The sequence below is a fragment of the Vicia villosa genome, linkage group LG2 (genome assembly GCF_029867415.1).
Source record: "Vicia villosa cultivar HV-30 ecotype Madison, WI linkage group LG2, Vvil1.0, whole genome shotgun sequence".
In the NCBI taxonomy this organism is placed as follows: domain Eukaryota; kingdom Viridiplantae; phylum Streptophyta; class Magnoliopsida; order Fabales; family Fabaceae; genus Vicia; species Vicia villosa.
In genome coordinates this window covers 172,385,658-172,408,324 of record NC_081181.1, presented here as the reverse complement: position 1 = coordinate 172,408,324, position 22,667 = coordinate 172,385,658, and the positions used below count along the sequence as shown (strand labels likewise).

At 37.6% G+C, this 22,667-nt stretch overlaps 1 pseudogene; it reads right to left on the bottom strand.

The window, feature by feature from the left end:
* Positions 1-2,311: 2,311 nt before the first annotated feature.
* LOC131650665 (uncharacterized) overlaps positions 2,312-22,667 on the bottom strand; it is a 32,561-nt pseudogene continuing 12,205 nt past the window's right edge.

Genomic DNA, 22,667 nt, shown 5'->3' with positions numbered 1-22,667 from the left:
TCAGACAGAACGGCCAACAGGCTGGGATGATGACGGTAATAATGTCTGAGTCTGTGTTCTTCGAAAAGATTTCGGCCTATGTGGCCGAGAACAAAAGAAAGGCGGCTCTCGAAGCCGAACTATCGAGTACAAAGATAGATACAGTTCCTATCAAGGAAGGAACAACAGAATTGGAGATACGTACGAGTTTCGAATTCCCTGAAGACACGGCTCCAGTTGAAGAGATCATAAGAGAAGAACCAAGTCAGAAGTTAGATGCAATATACGATGAAGAACCTTTGGGATTCGAGAAAGACCCAATGGCATCAAACATAAAGATGTTAGCCCAAGATCCTCTTGAAGAAGTAAATCTTGGAGACAATGATCAAAAGAGAATAACATACGTCAGCGCGAAACTAGAGCCTGAGTTGAAAGCAACGATCATCAAAATGTTGAAAGACAACAGAGATTGTTTTGCTTGGGATTATGATGAGATGCCTGGTCTCGGAAGAGACTTAGTCGAATTGAAATTACCAATAAAAGAAGGGAAGAAGCCAATAAAGCAAACTCCCAGAAGATTCGCGCCAGAGATTCACTCGAAGATTAAGACAGAAGTCGAAAGACTCTTGCGTTGCAAATTTATCCGAACTACAAGGTATGTCGAGTGGATTGCTAATATAGTACCTGTAATTAAAAAGAATGGCTCATTAAGAGTATGCATAGTGTGGACCGTCCTTTCGGGCCATACCCCTCCGTGGGTGGGATACGTGAACTGACTCTTTTTTGTCGATCGGACGCTTTCGCGTCACTTTTGAAAAAGTTTACAGAGTCGCCACCGACCTTTTATTTTATCCAATGAAGGAAAGGTTTATAAAAGAAACAGAAAAAAGACCTTTGAGAGATTCTGGGTAAGGGGGTAGGTTATACAAAGGGAAGGTGTTAGCACCCTTTGTATCCATGGTTATCCATGGGCTCTTTAGTTTGCTTAGCTCATTTGCTTTACTTTTCAATTGATTCGGAATGCTTTACCTGTGTTTTTGAAATACCTTTGCAAATAGAATTTGTAATGATCCTTGTGCGGATATATACAAATGCTTGTTTATCTTTCGAAAGATGTTTTGAAAAGATCGTTAATTTTGTAATGATCCGTGTTTGGATGTATACAAAATATTGTCTTTTGGAAAATTCGTTTTAAAAAAACAACAGTGTATGAGAATTTTGTTTGTTTTGATTTTGAGCAAGCAAACTAGGAGGTCTACCCTGAGTTAGGAGGTCTTTATCCTTGTTCCCTTTAAAAATCTATCCATTCGTCGGATATAAACAAAAGGTTCGATTTTGTACTCGAAACAGTAGAAATGTAACTTTGATTTTGAAAAGAGTGAAAAGGGGTTACCCTAGGAGGTGCAAATGTGATTGTGATTGAATTCAGATATTTATCTTTGACATACACGCAGTTTATATGGGTGCTGGAAATTAAAATGCGGAAATGTAAAGTGCAGAAAGTAAATCTACGCTATTACATCGATTGTGCGGGAAATGTAAACTAGCCTATTTACATGAATTTGACATCCTATACATTTATCTAGGAATTTTAAATTGCAAAAAAAATAAAAGGCATGTTTTTGGGTTTTTTAGGATTTATTTTAATTATAATTAATACTTGATTAATTAAATTAAAATGAAGAAAAAGATGAAAATAGGTTTAAACCTAGAAAATAAGTTTAAAATATGTACAAAAGGTTTGTCAATTAATTTTAGAACAAAACTAATTTTTTTTGAATTTTTGAAGAAGTCTTTGGATTTTTTAAGTTAATTAATACATAATTATATAAATAATTACACAAATAATTAAAACTTAATGAGAAAATTATTCAAAATATGTACAAAATTAGTTTATAATATATAAACAATATTTAACACAAAGAACAATTTTTTTTATGATTTTTTGATTGGTTAGAATAATTAAAAAGCAAATATATAATTATATACTAATTAATTATGCAAAATAGCCTTAATTTAAATAAAATATTAATATTTTTATGCCTAAAAATAAATAAATATTTTATCAGATTAAAACTAAAAATAAAAATATTTTTGGTGTTTTATGATTGGTTGATTTTAATAAAAATGCAAAATATAGAGATTTATTAATTAAAACCTGCAGGGGGGTGTGCTAAGCAAATCTGGAAAAGAACTATGTTTAGTTCAAGAGATGCTTTTTGGGCCAGAAACCAGGGGTGTGGATATCACTACGTACAGGCCCAGTCCACTTGTTCTTTTATTTTTTCTGATTTTTAGTTATGTGGGGTCCACGTTTTTAAACCAGAGCCAATCATGTTATAACGTTTTGCCACGCATGCCACAGACTTATTGACCAGCCAATAGGAGCGAGGGAAGGAGCCACGCGTGCAGTCAACCCTGCCCTAGCTTTGCTGACCGCCGGAATAGTGTTTTCCGGTTGTCTTCTCCGGCGAGGTAGCTTGCCAAACCTGCGAAAACGTTAGTTTAAACACCAAATGAAGGCCCTACCCCCCTAAATCGAGGCCTGGGAATCCATTGGTGAGGTTAGTTTGGACTGAAAGTGCTTGTGTTAAGAGATTCGAAGAGAAACATAAACTCACGGTTGACAATGGCAACCTATGTTCAGGACGTTAGAACTCTCATGCTAGGGTTCAAACCTGATCTGATGGTGATTATAAACTCAACCATAGCCATGAGACATGTTAACAACGCATAAAATTTGAATTTGAACTAAATGAAAGTTTACCAAATCGGAGAGTGAGAGAACTCGAGTTTCAGGCCTCTATGAACTTGGTTATGGATCTGAACTTACTCAAATAAGTTCCAGGAAGTGATTTATGGACTTAGTTTGCTTTGAAACTAGCTGCAAATTTGAATACGAATTTTGAAGTTTCTTTGATTATTTTTTGAAATATGAAGTGTGTTCTTGCTATATCTTTTGATCTATTTCGTGTCCCTCTTTGGCTCTTTTTTTGCTCTTGTATGATGCTTCTTTTATAGCCCAAAGTTGCTTGGAACTCAAGCTAAGAAGCTTTGTTGTCTTTGTTTAAAGTTTGATTTTTAAAATATTAAAAATCTTTGAATTGTTGACCAAGCTTGACTCCATTCAATGCTCTTGTCTTGCTCTTCAATTCTTGCAGAAAAAATGAAGATTCCTTGAAGTGAGTCATACTTGGAGGCCAAGCAACCATTATCCATGCATTTTCCTTTTAATTTTAAACTTAAAGTAAGATAAAATTATGCAAAAAATGGCCAATAAAGATGTGGGCTTTGTCTTGGTCGTGGGAGGCCCATAGTAACATGGCAAAGATGTTTGGACCATAAAAACTTGGACTCATTTGGAAAAAAAACATTTTTGAGCAATGTTGATTTCATGCATTTTCCCAAAATTTAGCCAACTTCAACAAGGTGTAAATCCTTCAATTTTTGTCATATGAAGGAGATCTTGCACTTTTTGGAAACCTCAAAGAGTCCTCTAACCAATGTCTTTGGTCTCATATCAAAATGATTTTTGGTTCTCCTTGTGTGTCCATTTGAAAAAAGTGTCTTTTTGTTGACTTTGAAAATGACCTGTAATGTCTTTGGCCATATTTTTCAAATGGTGAATGCTATGACCATGGGATCAATTGCATTTGAAAGATAATTGAATTTCCTTCAAAATGAGCTTTGGTTGACATTTTTTGGATGAAGGATGAGAGAGTTATGATCAGTCAAAGTTGAGTTGACTTTTCAGGCAAAAACCCTAATTTTGAATCTTAGGGTTTTGTTGATTTTTGATCTTTCCTTGATGAATTGTGATCATCCAATGATCAAATGTTGAATCCTTTGACAAAATATGGACTTTGACAAAAAATTTCATTTTTGACTGTCAGTTGACTTTTTTGGTCAAACGGGTCGTCTGTTGACTGTTTGAGCTGCTGACGGTGCGTCTGAGTGAATTGAAGTTTGAAAATTTGTATGATGGTACTTTGAGATGTATGGATGTATATGAAATCCATTTGAGCTCTCAAAACTTGTTGCTCCTGTTAAAACAAGAAAAACCCTGATTAGGGACTGTCTGTATAGGAGGCAGTTAAGCGTACCTGATTTTTGTGCAGTGTTGAGTTTCTGCTAATCATGTGATATTCAGAAGACTTCTAACACAAAAATCTTGGAAATTTGAATTGTGAATGATTGATTTGATTGATTGTACAAATCACTGTGAATTGTACTGTCTGCAGTTTGTCTGTCAACTGACTGTTCGTGTACTGAAGCAGCAGTTAAAGTGAAAAAGTCAACTGTCAAAGTTAATTTTCTTTTCTTTTTTGTTGTTATTTTTGTCTTTGTTTTGTGTGAAGCATGAAAATTTATTTACATGACTTGTTAGAAACAGAAACATAATAAATAACTGATATTTACGGTATGCGGGCAAAATTACCGATAATAACCTGAAAATTGTTTACTGCACAGAAATAGAAATATTTGACTGGCAGAAAACACACAAGTTAAGATTTGATTTTTGAAAAAGAGATTTGAAAAGATTTTGAAAATAATGGAATATAGTACAAAAGTTAGTGGGAAACCAAAAACAATTGTTACCAGTATAGTGTGAGTTTCCTGCTTCTGCGCCTGCAAAAAGAGTTAACTCTGCATGATTGTGTTAGTACTATTTATCTGTAAATAAATAAATAGTATTTGTGATGTAATGAACAGTATTTGGCGTTTGCGTAAGAATAAATTCCTCTGTAAGCCAAGCTACTGTATAAGAAAAGTTTCTGAAATTTAAGTACTTCATATGCTAGGATATTTGAAATAAAAATCCATGATTATATGAAACTCTTAATTTTCAGATTGGAGTTTTCTTGAAAAAAGATGTGGGCAAATTTTGGGGTATAACAGTTGCCCCTATTCAATCTTCTTAAACCTGAAGAGATTGTCTGAAATCTGAAGGTAGAAGATGATTGAATAATTAGATGCCCTGAAAATTTGCACTTACCTTGATCAGAAGAGATGTTGGAAGCTGCATTTGAATGTTGTCTGCGAAATGTTGTTGCCAGATTGAAACATTACCTGAGATGGGCTTTTCAGATGCCATCTGGAAAATGTGTTGAGGGTTTGTTCATCAGAATGAATCTGTTGATTATATCTTGATGAAGGATTTGAAAGTCTTTGTGTTGACTGTTTCGGAACCGTCCAAGGTTACCGCTTTAAGTCTTGGAGGATGATTGCTACGGAACTTGTCCAAAGTTTTTTCCGATTTAGATTTTGGAAGTTGATCATTATGGAACCGTATGAGGTATCGCTTTAGATCTGCAATGTTAAATCGTTCTGGAACCGTCTGAGGTATCGCTTTAGATCTGCAATGTTAGATCGTTTTGGAACCGTCTGAGGTATCGCTTTAGATCTGTAATGCTAGATCGTTGTGGAACCGTCTGAGGTATCGCTTTAGATCCGTAATGCTAGATCGTTCTGGAACCGTCTGAGGTATCAACTTTGATCTGTGATGTTAGATCGTTCTGGAACCGTCTGAGGTATCAACTTTGATCTGTGATGCTTGTTTTTTGAGTTGGTAAGTAATCAGAATGAATCTTTGGCTTGATTATATCTGAGAGAACCGTTCATGGAATTCAGGTGAACACGGCATGTGATTGAGAACATCTTTGTTGAAGATATCTGCCTACCTGAAAAATCAAGTTAGTGATATGCAACGTTTATGATGCATGTAAATGTGAGATATTCCCGGAGAAATATGCATGTTACGTTGTGTATGAATATGCACATGATGCATGATGTATGATGTATGAATATGTGAATGTATGAATGTATGAATGTATGAATGTATGAATGTGAATGTGATGCGTGTCAAGCTTCTAGTTGGAAAAATAAATTCCCACTAGTCAGCTGGACTGTGATCGTTGATGATCTTTTGTCTTGCTTGAGTACCCTCGTCTGGGGAAATTCTTTGAGAACCCGGGTATCCCGTTGAAGGATCTTTGACTACTGCTTGGGGAACCAAAGGTAACTGGAAGTTCTGATGCCCTTTCAAATGGGAATGAGGAAAATGCATAATCCTCCGATGCACTATCTGACCAAGTCCGGGTGCGGGGATCACACCTTCTGAAGATAGTAATCTGGAACAATCCTGCTGGGGAATAAGACTTCTTTCGAAAGAAAAATCTTTTTGAGGGATTTGTTGAGGAATGTGTCTCCATTGGGGAAACTTCCTTCTGATGCTGGTTTAGGATAATGTCCAAATAATTGGGACATGTCCGGAATGCTATTCCTGTTTTTCCTGGTAAACATCAATCATATTCAAATGCATATGTTCATTCAAAATATCATTGGGATGCTCGCGTATTCAAAACAGAAAAAATGAAAATGTTAGTTATAAGCTACATTGATTTTTGAAAAGGTGCCGTGATAGGCGGATTAGTATAGGGAGACAACAATCCTAGAAGTAGGAAATTGTCAGAAAGTTTTGAAAAGTATTTATGAAAAGAAATAGCTATGTGAGAACGATCCAGTCAAGTTTCAATTCTGCTATTGCCAATCTGTCTTCGAGCATCTCATCCCTCACTTGTTGGAAGAAAGTGATTGGACTGATCGGTGTCTTTGAGGTGTTGAACCTTGTCGGTGAGTAGGCAGCTGAGCGGGACATAGTTGTATGCTTTATTCCCTAATTTTTGCCTAGGCTGCCCTTTCAGGTTTTCAGCCTACCGGGATTGTATTTGTTTTGTCTCTAATTTTTGCCTGGATCGCCCTTTCGGGTTTTCAATCCACCGAGACGCTCATTTTTGCCTAAGTTGCCCTTTCAGGTTTTCAACTTAGCGAGCTGTATTTTTTTTTTAAGCAAAGTACTTTTTGACTATGTCCGCATTCACAGGGTGTGGGAAATCCTCGCCATCCATGGTGGTAAGCAACATGGCTCCGCCGGAGAATATTTTCTTGATTATGAATGGTCCCTCGTAGGTGGGGGTCCATTTGCCTCTGGGATCACCTTGTGGTAAGATGATGCGTTTGATAACCAAGCCACCAGTTTGGTATGCTTGACTTTTGACTTTCTTGTTGAATGCTTTGATCATGCGCTTTTGGTATAGCTGGCCATGACAGATAGCTGCAAGTCTTTTCTCATCGATCAAGTGTATTTGGTCGAATCGAGTTTGAATCCAATCGTCTTCGTCTAGATCGGCTTCTTTCATGATCCTTAAGGAAGGAATCTGGATTTCGATTGGGAGAACTGCTTCCATACCGTAGACTAACGAGAATGGAGTTGCCCCTGTTGAAGTACGCGCAGATGTGCGATAACCATGAAGAGCAAAAGGTAACATCTCATGCCAGTCTTTGTAGGTTACTGTCATCTTTTGTATGATTTTCTTGATGTTTTTGTTGGCGGCTTCGACAGCGCCGTTCATCTTTGGTCGATATGGAGAAGAATTATGATGTTTGATCTGGAACTGCGTGCAGAGTTCAGTAATCATTTTGTTGTTTAGATTCGTGCCATTGTCAGTGATGATCCTTTCGGGGATGCCGTACCGACAAATGAGATTGTGCTTGATAAACCTGGCTACCACATTCTTGGTGACAGAAGCATATGAAGCTGCCTCTACCCACTTTGTGAAGTAGTCAATAGCGACCAGGATAAAGCGATGTCCGTTGGAAGCAGTAGGTTTGATTTCTCCAATCATATCAATACCCCACATTGCGAAAGGCCAAGGAGCCGTCAGAACGTTTAATGGAACTGGAGGTACATGCACTTTGTCGGCATATATCTGGCATTTGTGACAAGTTTTGGAATGATGATGGCAATCTGTCTCCATGGTAGACCAGTAGTAACCTGCTCTCAAGATCTTTTTAGCCATTGTATGTCCGTTGGAATGAGTACCGAAGGTACCATTGTGTATGTCTTCCATGATTTGTTCTGCTTCCTTCTTGTTTACGCAACGAAGTAAAGTCGAGTCATGGTTGCGCTTGTACAAAGTTCCATTGCTTAGGAAGAATTTGGAGGCAAATCTCCTTAGAAACTTTCTGTCGTTAATAGATGCCCCTTCAGGGTACTCCTGGGTTTCGAGATACCTTTGTATTTCATGGAACCATGATTTGTCTTCCATTTGTTTGGTATCGATCTCATTGCAATAGGCTGGTTCGTCTTGCCTGTAAATGGTGATCATAGGAGCTTCGTCGTCCCAATTGACTTTGAACATGGATGACATGGTAGCTAAGGCATCAGCTAGTTGATTTTCTTCGCGTGGGATGTGTTCGAAAGTGATCTCCTCGAAGTAAGGAATCAAACTCAACACATGTTCTTTGTATGGAATTAGATTTGGGTGCTTTGTGTCCCACTCCCCTTTGACTTGGTAGATTACCAAGGCCGAGTCTCCGTAGACTTCAAGGAATTTGATTTTTAGATCAATTGCAGCTTTGAGACCCAGAATGCATGCTTCGTATTCGGCTATATTGTTGGTGCAATTGAAACACAATCTGGCGGTGAAGGGTGTATGACCTCCTGTGGGGGAAATGATCACAGCTCCGATGCCATTGCCGAGCGCATTAGAAGCTCCGTCAAAAACCATAGTCCATCGGGATCCTGGTTGTTTGTAGTCATTGACTAGCATAATGTCTTCGTCTGGGAAGTCAAAGTTCAATGCCTGATAATCATCTACTGCTTGATGAGCTAAATGATCAGCTACCACACTTCCTTTGATTGCTTTTTGCGAAGTGTATTGAATGTCATATTCTGTTAGGATCATTTGCCATCTTGCAATCCTTCCAGAGAGAGCAGGTTTTTCGAACACGTATTTGATTGGATCCATCTTGGAGATCAGGAAAGTGGTGTGATTTAGCATATACTGTCTTAGTCGGCGAGCCGCCCATGCTAAGGCACAGCAAGTTTTTTCGAGTAGTGAGTATCTTGTTTCACAATCGGTAAACTTTTTGCTAAGATAGTAGATTGCGTGCTCCTTTCGACCGGAATCGTCATGTTGTCTGAGTACACACCCCATTGAATCTTCTAACACAGTTAGGTACATTATCAGAGGTCTGCCTTCCACAGGAGGTAACAAGATTGGCGGTTTTTGAAGGTATTCTTTGATTTTATCAAAGGCTAACTGGCATTTGTCATTCCATCTTTCCACTTGATCTTTCTTCAGTAATTTGAAGATTGGCACACAAGTAGGAGTCATATGGGCAATGAATCTGGCTATGTAGTTTAGACGTCCCAAGAATCCTCTGACTTGTTTCTCGGTACGGGGTATAGGCATTTCTTTGAATGGCTTTGACCTTGGCAGGATCAACCTCAATACCTTTACTGCTGACGATGAAACCTAAGAGTTTACCGGATCTTACTCCAAAGGTACACTTGTTCGGGTTCAGTCGCAATCTGTATTTCTTGAGTCTGTCAAACAGCTTGTGTAAATGACTCAAATGTTCTTCTTCGGTGTTGGATTTTGCGATCATGTCATCGACATACACCTCTATTTCCTGATGAATCATATCATGAAATAGTGTTACCATTGCTCGTTGGTAGGTAGCTCCAGCATTTTTTAGACCAAAGGGCATTACTTTGTAACAAAAGGTTCCCCAGGGAGTTGTGAAGGTTGTTTTTTCCATGTCTTCGGGTGCCATCTTGATTTGATTGTACCCTGAGAATCCGTCCATAAAGGAGAATACCTTGCATTGTGCGGTATTGCCAACTAGTACATCGATGTGCGGTAAAGGGAAATCATCTTTAGGGCTTGCCCGGTTCAGATCTCTGTAGTCTACACACATTCTGACTTTCCCGTCTTTTTTGGGTACAGGCACGATGTTAGCTATCCAAGGAGGATAACTTACAACTTTTAGGAATCCGGCATTGAATTGTTTTTCAACCTCGTCTTTGATCTTTTTTGACATATCAGGCTTACTCCTTCGCAGTCTCTGTTTGACCGGAGTGCTTCCTTCTTTGATTGGCAGGCGATGAACTACAATGTCCGTGTCAAGGCCAGGCATATCTTGATAAGACCAGGCAAATATCTCGGCGTAGTCTTGCAACAATTGAATCAGTCTTTGCTTGACACTGTTTTCTAAGTCAGCCCCAATTCTGACCTCTTTCTTTTCTTCGTCACTGCCCAAGTTGATGACCTCAATCGGCTCCTCATGAGGCTGTATGGCTTTTTCTTCTTGTTCTAGAAGTCTTGCAATTTCTCTTGGCACTTCACAATCTTCCTCACTTTCGTCCTCAGTTTGGTAGATCGGATTTTCAAAGTCATGACGGGCAATAGCAGAGTCGTTATTGACTGGATCCAGCGTGTATGTGAATCTGCATGGTAGATATGTGAGTGTGTATGAAGAGAAAAACATAGCTATTTGAAAGCGAATAAAGAAAGAAAAAGGATCACAAAATTTTGAACATGCAAGCATCCCATGATTTTATTGAATGCACATAATCATGATATGACAAACCCTTTTTATAGAAGGACCGTTGTGCTAAGGCACACGGCTTTCAAGCTCATGGTTCGATTGTTCAGGAACCACTTTTATCTTTGCACAATATACACAAAGAAAACAGGAAATGGCATTTACTCCTGATCAAAGGAGATCACATCCTCTGCTTTCCAGTTGTTCAATCCACCGTTGTTAGCAGGGAGCACCCAGCTGTTCCAGTTGCAGTTGTTCTTTTCGTCTTCCGTAGCATTGATTCCGCTAGTGGGAAAATGCGTAGGTAATTCCTCAGGATAAGTTGGATGATTTGTTGGATATGAGAATCCAGGTGGAGGTCCCTCTATTGGCTGAGCGAGATGCTCGATAAGGCCGTCCCATGCAGTAGGAATGATGTTTTGAATAGAGACTTGTGCATCCTGATAAGGAGTGTACTGTGACAGAAAATAACCTTCGTTGTTTGGCATCTTCCTGGCTTCTTCAAGAGCGAAGTTGTCGTCGTACTGTTCGTCCCATCCAGTCGGGACAATGTCTTTGATGGGAGTTGAAAAGCTCGGAGGAGCGGAATATTTCACCATATAGTCGTATTTGCCGCTGGGTTCTCCTAGCGTGTCCCATACTTCTTTGGGTGGATTTTGATATTGCTGAGTGACGGGACTTGTGATACTTCCGTCATTTTGATTACCCTCTTCTGTTGGAGTAAGATCTTCCAGAGCAATGTAAGAATTCTGAGGTGTGATATACTGGTAGTTGTAACCGTCATTTGGTCCTCCCACAGCATCCCACATTCCCATGGTAATGGGTGGAATTTCGTCTGGATATGGCTGAATGATGTGGTTCAAGTATGTCCCTTCATCATCAATGGCGTTTACTTCTTGGCTGGCGAAGTGTGATATTAACCCTTCAGAGCGAGGATTTTGATCATTCTTTTGATTTTCACCATTATAGCCCAGACCTAGCTTGTCGGACTTGTAGGGTATATCAGGGAGTTGTCCCCATACTGTGCGATCACCCTGTTCAATCATGGCTTTGGCATCTTTGAGAGAAGCCATAGTTGTAGCTGGAGTAGCAGGAATATGCTTGGTGGTAGAGATATCTGGAGATACAACCTCAAAAGCTTGATACGGAGTTTCGATGGATTCGCCCTCCATCTCAACATACTTGTCGTTGCTCAAGTGACTGACCATATATTCTTCTTCGCCATAGACTGTGACAACCTTTCCTTTTACTGGGTATTTTAACTTCTGATGCAGGGTAGAAGTTACAGCGTTTGCCCCATGTATCCAAGGGCGTCCTAGTAAACAGGAGTATGTTGGAAGAACGTCTATTACGGAAAAGATAACATCGAAAGTTTGAGAGCCCACTCTGATTGGGAGCTTAACTTCTCCGTACACCGTTCTTGTTGACCCATCGAAGGCTCTTACAACCACATCACTTGGTTGTAGCACAACTCCTTTGAAGTCAAGTTTTTCCAGTATTACCTTTGGTAACACGTTTAGAGAGGAACCATTGTCTATTAGCACATGAGACAGAGTGGTGCCGTTGCATTCGATAGAGATGTGCAGGGCCTTGTTGTGATTTCTTCCAGCAGGAGTTAGATCCACATCAGAGAAACCAAGACCATTGGGCACTGTAAGACTGGCGACACAATTCTCAAATTGGTCGATTGGGATTTCTTGAGGCACATGCGCAGCTTGAAGGAACTTCATTAGAGCTTTAGCATGAGCTTCTGAATATTTTAGCAGAGATAACATTGAGATTTTTGAAGCAGTATGCCCCAGTTGTTCGACAATATTGTAATCACTTTTGCAGATGATTTTCAATATTTCGTCCATCTCTTGCTTTGATGGATCCTCAGCAGTGATCTCTACCGGATTTTGAACTGGTTCGATCAGTGGCTCTTTGCCTCGAGTGTTGATATCTGGAATAGGAATTGGAACCTGGATTGGACTAGCAGCAATATTTGGAGAAATTTCTGGTGAAAAGATTCTTCCACTTCTCGTGATCTTGCTAGTGCCTGCAATGTTACTTACAGCTGAAGTAGTTAGTGTTGCGTCCTCTTTAGTCGAGGGATCCTGCTTAACTCCATGAATGTAAACATTAGTGTCATATCCCCATGGGACAGCTTTGTCTGAGGAGTATGGAAATGGAGTTGGTCTAGCAATGACTACTGATGCCACTTTGAGTGTAGCAGAAAGTTTGAATGGAGCCTTGGTAGAGATTTTGAATGGTAAGCTGGAGATCACTGAGACGTCTTCCATTCTTATCCCGTTGGCAAAGACTTTGCCCAACATGTCCATAGAAGGGAGCCTCTCAAACATAATGATACGGCGATCCATGTGTTTTTGAATTCCCATCTTTAGATTTTCACAACCATTGGGTTGGCGTGAGCAATAAAAGCAGTCGGGATCACAACCTGGAAAGTAACCAGCTTGGATGAACTTTCTTTTGACTTCGAGGAGTGGAATTGATACTTCGTTCACATCATAAATGTAAACTGTGTCTATGATAGCATTAACAGTTTTGTCATGCTTTGGCATAGGTGCTGTGATGACATTTGGAGTTTCTGGAGGATCGAACTCAATTTCTCCAGCATCTATCATGTCTTGGATTTTATTTTTCAGGGCCCAGCAGTGATCTGCGTCATGTCCTGGACAGTTTGAATGATAGGCACATGTTGCATCAGGGCGATAATTCAGAGAAGAAGTATTGACATTCTTCGGAGGACCTCTTAAGGTGATCAGATCTGCTTTTAGCAAGTGCTGCAATGCCTGAGAAATTGGCATGTTGATTTTAGTGAAATTTCTTCTTGGTGCATCTGGTCGATGCGTATATTTTGGCTGTTGATCTTTTTGAGGTGCAGATGCGGAGATCAGAACTGCCCCTACAGATTGATGCTGTTCATTTTTGCGACTTTTCTGAATTTGCGCTGTATTGACCTCATTTCTGATGGGCCTTTTTGTAGTACCAGAGGAGGATCCTACTTGAATTTTTCCATTTCGAATGCCACTTTCGACACGTTCTCCGGTCAGTATTAGGTCAGTGAAACCTGATGATGAACTTCCCAGCAAATGGCTATAGAATGGGCCAGTTAAAGTGCCCATGAACATGTCGACTAGTTCGCGATCAGATAAGGGTGGTTGAACCCTTCCAGCCATATCTCTCCACTTTTGTGCATACTCTTTGAAACTTTCTTTTGGTCCCATAGACATGCCTCGCAATTGAGTACGAGTGGGTGTAAGATCAGCATTGTATTGGTACTGTTTGTAAAAAGCAGCAGCTAATTCTTCCCAAGTATGAACCTTGGTATTTTCCAGCTGATAGTACCACTCGAGTTGTGTACCCGACAGACTTTCTTGGAAGAAGTGAATCCATAACTTGTTATCTGTTGTATGAGGTTGTATCTTCCTCACATAGGATCTCAGATGTAGTTTCGGGCAAGAAACTCCATCATATTTTGCAAAGGTTGGAACTTTGAATTTTGGAGGGATGACAACATCCGACACGAGTCCCAGATCATTGAAATCTAAGCCAGGTATTTTTTGTATTTCCATAGCTTTCATACGATCCTCCAACTGTTGGTATTTGTCATCATCCTGTTCGTCTCCAGAATGATCTTTTTCTTCATTTGAAGAGAGAGAGGGTTTAGCAGAACCCTGGTTGCTTTGATTATCTTCTTGTTCACCATCACCGACTATTTCAGGGATTGGTGGCTTTTTGATCTTTTTGACAGGGATCTTGATCTTCCTTCTCAGGTAACTCAAGCCTGCAGATTCTTTGGGCTTCTTCTTCTTCTTGAGTATCAGGGCTTTCAGCTCTTGTTGCCCCTTTGCCAGTTCCAGAATTGCCACTTGAACTTGGGCATTCTGTACTTCGAGATTCTTGATACTCATTTCAGATTCCATCTCTTCTGACTGAAATAAACAGCGAGAAGATGAGAAATCCGTCATGTGAACCTGTTATGAAATGTGTATGACTGGATGCCATGTATGCAATGTGTATGCAATGTATATGAATGCAATGTATGAAATGCAATGTATGAAATGCAATGTGTATGCAATGCATGTGAATGCATGTGTGCAATGTTTTCAAGGATCATAGAGTCTAGATTTGTTAAAGAAGCAACAAACGTTAGTTAATCAATTTATTTTTTTTTCTTTGCCTCATTTGGGCTTACAAGACAGAAAATAAAATAAATGATCTTTCAGGTCTCCCGTGGGCGCTTTTTCTTTGTCCCCAGGAATGCGTTGATTCTTTGTTCTTCTTGAAGCTGTCTGGTGAGCTCGAATAGCCTTCTCTCATAGTCCTGACAGTGTTCTTTGAAGGTGTCTCTTTCCTCTTTGAGTTGAACCCAGGATTTTTGCAACTCTTCCAAGTCAGTTGGCATATCCGGGGTGTAGAATAACTTGAGGTTCGTAACCTTCGACTTCTGATTCGATAGTCACAGGTAGAACAGCGGGATAGGGCATCATGAGTTTTTGAGCATGAGTACGCACCCATCTGAGGTAAAGTTCCATAGGAATAGAATTCCATTGCCCCAGAGTTTTGCTTTCTATTCTATAGACACTGTCCCAAGCCTGTATGAATCTTCGTCGGTGTCTGTGAGAATCATTCTCGTAATCAAACACAATGCCACGGATAATCATGTCATGAGGACCGTTGCTTCTTGCATATCCAAATTGGCGTAGAGCTAGAGAGGGATTGTAAGTGATACCTCCTTTAATGCCAAGGAGTGGCACATTAGGGTATTCTCCACAATGATCAATGATAGTAATGTCTCTTTGAAAGAAGTTGTTCCATCGGATATCTGAATGAGATAAAGACATGATTCTGTAAGACCATTGTGCTCTTTGTTCATTTCTCAGTACTGATCGGGGAAGATGACATGTAAACCACCTAGCCAGCAGTGGTATACAGCACATGAGAGTTCCTCGCTTCTTCGTGGTACGAGTGTGTAGAGAGTGTAGGATGTCTCCCAGCAATGTTGGTACCGGGTTGCGAATTAGGAAAAGGGTTGATGATGTGTACACTTATGAACTGGTCGGAATTAGGGAACAAAACCAACCCATAGATCAAAAGAGCCATAACTTCTTCAAAAGCTGGATAACTTTTGTTTTCTAGCAGTAGTCGAGCCTTTTCCAGTAAGAATTTGGCAAGCAAACCCTCAACTCCACTCTTTGTTTCCCAATTGGATTTGATTTCTGACTTTTGCAGATGTAAAGCAGCAGCAATGACTTCAGGTTTTGGTTTTCTTTCTAAACCAGTGAAAGGTAATTGATCTCGGATTGGTAATCCAATTAATTCAGAGAATTCTTCCAAAGTGGGTACCAACTGGTAATCAGGAAATGTGAAGCAATGATGTTCAGGGTCGAAGAACTGGAACAGGACCCGTATCATGTCTTCTTCAAACTTTGAGGTAACCAAATGGAGTAGGTGACCATGCTTTTCAGTGAATTGAGCATTCCTGGGGAATTCTGCTACCAAGACTTTGAGTTCAGATGGCACCGTTGAGATATTGATTCGGATGTAATCTCTGGTGGCGGGAGCCATTACCTGCAAAAACAAAAGTAAACTCTTTGATCCTTGAAATGTGTAGTGAAAAATGATGTGTTTATGATGCAAACATGTGGCACACAAAAACAAATCAAACAATAGCCTTAGGTTTAAAGGCTTGCATGAGGTTGATAGGTGATACCCTCCCCTCTGAAGTTGAGTTGGTTGAAAACCTGTCCTAGAATAGTATTCGGGTTCTATGATCCTTGGAGACAACATCTCAATACGGCGCTCGGACGGCCGATCAAGAATATTCCTCGAGGATAACTAGCTTCGATCAATTTCAAAGCTAGCCACTTAATAGGCCACAAGTCAAGTTCAACTAAAAGGTTCTAAGACAAATTAGTGTTAATGACACTTCGGAAGCCTAATATACTCCTTGATCGCTTTCAAGGGACATCAGTATAAACCAAAGTATCACACTAACGATGACTACCAGATCAACCGTATCGGTACATGCCGTACAGTTTCCTTGGTCTATTGTCATATACTTAAGGTATCTCGAGATTCGGGTTAGAATCTTTCACACAAGCAAAGTACCCAAGCAAACCTGTGAAAAGTAAAGCAATCAGATCAAACAATTGAAAACATCGAAATGATCTATACTCTAAAGGTAACCCCTTTTGAAAACATTTTGAATTTGTATTCCCCAGCAGAGTCGCCAGTTCTGTGGACCGTCCTTTCGGGCCATACCCCTCCGTGGGTGGGATACGTGAACTGACTCTTTTTTGTCGATCGGACGCTTTCGCGTCACTTTTGAAAAAGTTTACAGAGTCGCCACCGACCTTTTATTTTATCCAATGAAGGAAAGGTTTATAAAAGAAACAGAAAAAAGACCTTTGAGAGATTCTGGGTAAGGGGGTAGGTTATACAAAGGGAAGGTGTTAGCACCCTTTGTATCCATGGTTATCCATGGGCTCTTTAGTTTGCTTAGCTCATTTGCTTTACTTTTCAATTGATTCGGAATGCTTTACCTGTGTTTTTGAAATACCTTTGCAAATAGAATTTGTAATGATCCTTGTGCGGATATATACAAATACTTGTTTATCTTTCGAAAGATGTTTTGAAAAGATCGTTAATTTTGTAATGATCCGTGTTTGGATGTATACAAAATATTGTCTTTTGGAAAATTCGTTTTAAAAAAACAACAGTGTATGAGAATTTTGTTTGTTTTGATTTTGAGCAAGCAAACTAGGAGGTCTACCCTGAGTTAGGAGGTCTTTATCCTTGTTCCCTTTAAAAATCTATCCATTCGTCGGATATAAACAAAAGGTTCGATTTTGTACTCGAAACAGTAGAAATGTAACTTTGATTTTGAAAAGAGTGAAAAGGGGTTACCCTAGGAGGTGCAAATGTGATTGTGATTGAATTCAGATATTTATCTTTGAAGTTAGTGATCTGACGGTTCAGTTTTATCTTTGACATACACGCAGTTTATATGGGTGCTGGAAATTAAAATGCGGAAATGTAAAGTGCAGAAAGTAAATCTACGCTATTACATCGATTGTGCGGGAAATGTAAACTAGCCTATTTACATGAATTTGACATCCTATACATTTATCTAGGAATTTTAAATTGCAAGAAATAAAAGGCATATTTTTGTATTTTTGTGATTTATTTTAAATATAATTAATGCATTATTAATTAATTTAAAATAAAGAAAAGATGGAAATATGATTAAACCTAGCAAATAAGTTTAAAAATATGTACAAAATGTTTGTTAATTGATTTTAGAACAAAACTAATTTTTTTGGAATTTTTGAAATTTGTTTTTGGATATTTTAAGTTAATCAAAACATAATTATATAAATAATTACACAAATAATTAAAACTTAATGAGAAAAATAATCCTAAATATGTACAAAATTAGTTTATGATATATAAACAATATTTAATATAAAGAACAATTTTTTTTATGATTTTTTGACTAATTAAAATAATTAATAAGCAAATATATAAATACATACTAATTAATTATGTAAAATATTAAAATTTTGAAGAAAAGTAAAATATTTTTATTTCAGAAAATAATATGTTATTTTAGAAGTTTAAAATATTTTTTGTGGAATTTTTTGAATTTTTAAGCTATTTTAAATTAATTTTGCAAAGAAAATAAAATAAAATAGAAAATAAAATAAAAATAAAAAGGGATACTGATCTGGTGTAGTGATTGAGTGAGAGTCCATGGTGTGGCTGTGTGTTATGGTGCGTTGGATGGTAAGATTGATGAGATCAAGAGTCCAGATTTGTAGGTGCATGATATGATGGTAGGGAACATGTACTGAATTCAAGGAGAATTCAAACTTTCTGACTGGGGCCCACATGTGCACGCGTGGATGGGAGACTGGTTGACCTTCCAATGATGAAGAGCCACGTGAGCGGAGGGAAAAGTCAGCCTTGACTGACGAACCACGCTTGGACGCGTGGTCGTCTTCAACCTCCGTCTCATTCATTTTTTCAAACAGATAGCGGGGGTTTTAAACCCCCTCTATTTTTACGATAAATCGTGCAGTTTTTTATAGCTTCTGAACCTGCAAAAAATACACGTTAGCAACACATGAAAGCAACCCAGATCCACTAAACATGAGGCCCTGAGTTCATTGGTGGTATTAGTTTCTTTGTTTGATGCTTGTAGCTATAGATTCGAAGGTATTAAAGTTTAAGCATGCATGAACATCCATTAATGGTGTTGAGTGATTCTCACGTGGGAACTATTATGTCAAGGCCCAGATCACCCATATATGTCCCCATAAACATGTTAGGATGGTTAGTTTGTATGGAAATTAATTGCAAATATGAAAACGAAAGTTAATGCATATATACATGAAGAACACTTGTATGCACTATACGACTCTCATGGGCCTATATTTAGAGTTCAATCTTACTCTATGATGTTTGATAAGATGATTAGAAAGCTTGGTATGTATTAATATTGATTGGAGAATTGAATTTGAAATTTTACAAAGTTATGGAAATTTGAGAGAATTTTTGATATTTCTTGGCTATACTCTTGCTATATTTTGTGTGTCCCCCCTTTTGCTGAAGTATGATGCTTCTTTTATAGCCCAAAGTTGCTTGGAACTCAAGCTAAGAAGCTTTGTTGCCTTTGTTGAAAGTTTGGTTCTTTAATATTAAAAAACCTTGAATTTTTGACCAACTTTGACTCCATTCAATGCTCTTGCCTTGGACACCAATCTTCTGCAGAAAATTGAAGACTTTGGAGGTGAGTCATGCTTAGAGATCAAGCTACTAATTATCCATGCAATTTTCCTTTAATTTTAATCTTAAAATAAGATAAAATTATGTCAAAAAATGGCCAATAAAGATGTGGGCTTTGTCTTGGTCGTGGGAGGCCCATAGTAACATGGCAAAGATGTTTGGACCATAAAAACTTGGACTCATTTGGAAAAAAAACATTTTTGAGCAATGTTGATTTCATGCATTTTCCCAAAATTTAGCCAACTTCAACAAGGTGTAAATCCTTCAATTTTTGTCATATGAAGGAGATCTTGCACTTTTTGGAAACCTCAAAGAGTCCTCTAACCAATGTCTTTGGTCTCATATCAAAATGATTTTTGGTTCTCCTTGTGTGTCCTTTTGAAAAAAGTGTCTTTTTGTTGATTTTGAAAATGACCTGTAATGTCTTTGGCCATAGTTTTCAAATGGTGAATCCAATGACCATGGGATCAATGGCATTTGAAAGATAATTGAATTTCCTTCAAAACAAGCTTTGGTTGACATTTTTTGGATGAAGGATGAGAGAGTTATGATCAGTCAAAGTTGAGTTGACTTTTCAGGCAAAAACCCTAATTTTGAATCTTAGGGTTTTGTTGATTTTTGATCTTTCCTTGATGAATTGTGATCATCCAATGATCAAATGTTGAATCCTTTGACAAAATATGGACTTTGACAAAAAATTTCATTTTTGACTGTCAGTTGACTTTTTTGGTCAAACGGGTCGTCTGTTGACTGTTTGAGCTGCTGACGGTGCGTCTGAGTGAATTGAAGTTTGAAAATTTGTATGATGGTACTTTGAGATGTATGGATGTATATGAAATCCATTTGAGCTCTCAAAAACTTGTTGCTCCTGTAAAAACAAGAAAAACCCTGATTAGGGACTGTTTGTGTAGGAGACAGTTAAGCGTACCTGATTTTTGTGCAGTGTTGAGTCTCTGCTAATCATGTGATATTCAGAAGACTTCTTGAACAAAAATCTTGGAATTTTGAATTGTGAAAGATTGATTTGATTGATGGTACAAAACACTGAGAATTGTACTGCCAGCAGTTTGGCTGTCAATTGACTGTTCAGGTATTGAAACAGCAGTTAAAAGTGAAAAATTAACAGTCAAAGTTAATTTTCTCTTTTTTTGTTGTTTTTGTTTTTGTTTTTTTGTTTTATGTGAAAAATGAAAGTTTATTTACTTGACTTGTTAAAAAAAAAAACACAGACATAATAAATAACTAATATTTACTGTTACCAGTACAGTCTGAGTTTCTTGATTCTGCGCCTGCAAAAGATTTAACTCTGTACCAATTGTGTCAGTACTATTTATCTGTAAATAAATAAATAGCATGTGTGAAGTAATAAACAGTATTTGGCGTTTGCGTAAGAATAAATTCAACTGCAAGCCAAATTACTGTATAAGAAAAATTCTAAAAACTAAGTATTTCATATGTCAGGATATTTGTTGAAATAAAAATCCATGATTATATGAGACCCTTAATTTTCAGATTGGAGTTTTCTTGAAAAATATGTGGGCAAATTTTGGGGTATAACAATACATAAATAATTATATCATGCACCCAAACAAGACAAAGCAAAGTCAAGACAAAGGGTCTAACTAGAAATCATGTGTGGAAAGATCAAGTATGGATCAATGTAAGTAAAATAAATGAAGAGGTGTGTGAACATGCTGGACATGTGTGAGTAATCTTGTGAACATATACGTGTGTGTGGACATGTCAAGTATGTGATTACATAATAAGTAATGATCAACAGATCCACATAATGACAAGGAAAGATAAAACATAGATCATTTAAACATGGTGATATTAGTATTAAACCCTAATGTGGGTCAACATGCATACAAGTCAAGACTACACAATAAGACAAGACAAACATAATCAATCATGGTATCATGATAGACATATACCTTAGCAATATATAGATGAATCATAAAGTCAAGTATGTCATATGATCAAAGAATATGAATCAAACAAGAATATGTACATATAATAAATCAGCAAACATAAATTCTAAACAATCAAGTATAGACAAACATCAAAGCATCACAATACTCATGGCATCAATACAAGTTAATCAACATGGTATTAGGGTTTGTGAAGAAATTAGGTTTCTTGAACAATTATTAGCACAAAAAAATGGATAAGAATTTAAACATTTTAAAATTAATTTTAATGCATTCAAGATTCACATAAGTTACAACAAATATGCATCAATGTCATGGAGCAAAAGTATCAAGTACACGTGATCAAAACCATTCAAGCTAGGTTAAGAAAGAAACATATTTCTATTGATTTTTTAAATAAATAAACACATTTAAAATAAATACTAAATTAAAATATACTAAATTAAAATATACTAAATTAAAATAAATAAAATATTTTTTGAAATTACCTCTTTGAAAATATGGATTGTGTTTGAATGGATAGAACCTCAAAACGTGGAAGTTTTGAGATATGCGAATAAATGGAGTTTTTACGCTATCACGGAGTTTTTGAAATTTTGGGAATGCTTGTTACTTAATGCTTGTGTGTTAAATTACGAAGCTTGATCCTCTATTTATAGGGAACTTGTGAAATCTTATGGATTAAGCAAGAATCAAAAGCAAAAGCTTGACGGAAAGTTGATTTAATATTGACTCAAAATTTGGTTAAAGGTACATTAGGGTTCCAATGGTGTAGCTTGGCTTTTTAGGGTGGTTGGAAGATTTAGAGGTGTTGCATCTAAGCACATGTATTGAGTGTGATAAAAAGGAAAAAATACAAAGATCAATGCATTAACTTTGTGTTTAAAGTCGGCTTTATGAAAATGACAATGTTGCCTTTCTTCCCAAAATGGCATGGAACTTTGACAAAACCTTATATACTTGGGTAATGAACCATGGACTTCTTTCCATGATATTAAAGTATGAAGTTACATATTTAAGTACATCCCTTGGGCATGAAAAATGGTTTCTTTTTAGGAAGGAGTTACAAGCTTGCAAAGTAGGCTAGATGATCATGGAAATTTTGAACTTAGAGAAAATTTTCAAAACCCTAATTTCTCCGTTTTGATTTCTTTTTCTTGATTAAACCTGATCAAATAAATCCATAAACCATAATTTCATGATTCTTGACTTGAGAATTCCATGGTCGACCAAAAATCTCAAAAGTCAAACCTTGATTCTGAGCAGTTGAATTTTCATCAAATGAATCCCTATTCTTCAATTATCAATAGATCAAATTTCTTTAGCCATTTGGGACACATGAGAGGGATATTAGGAAGCATATGAGGTACTTGGATCATGCTTTAAAACTATTAGATTATGTTTTGGTCAAAAGTCAACCTCAGGCTAAACTTTGACCATAAAACCCTAATTCCATAGGATCCTCTGATGAACCCATTGATGAAACCCTAACACTGAGGAAATGTTGATCATTACTTTGATGATGATGATAAATCAAACTTTGTGAGGTAATCCTCCTCTTTTAAATGGAAA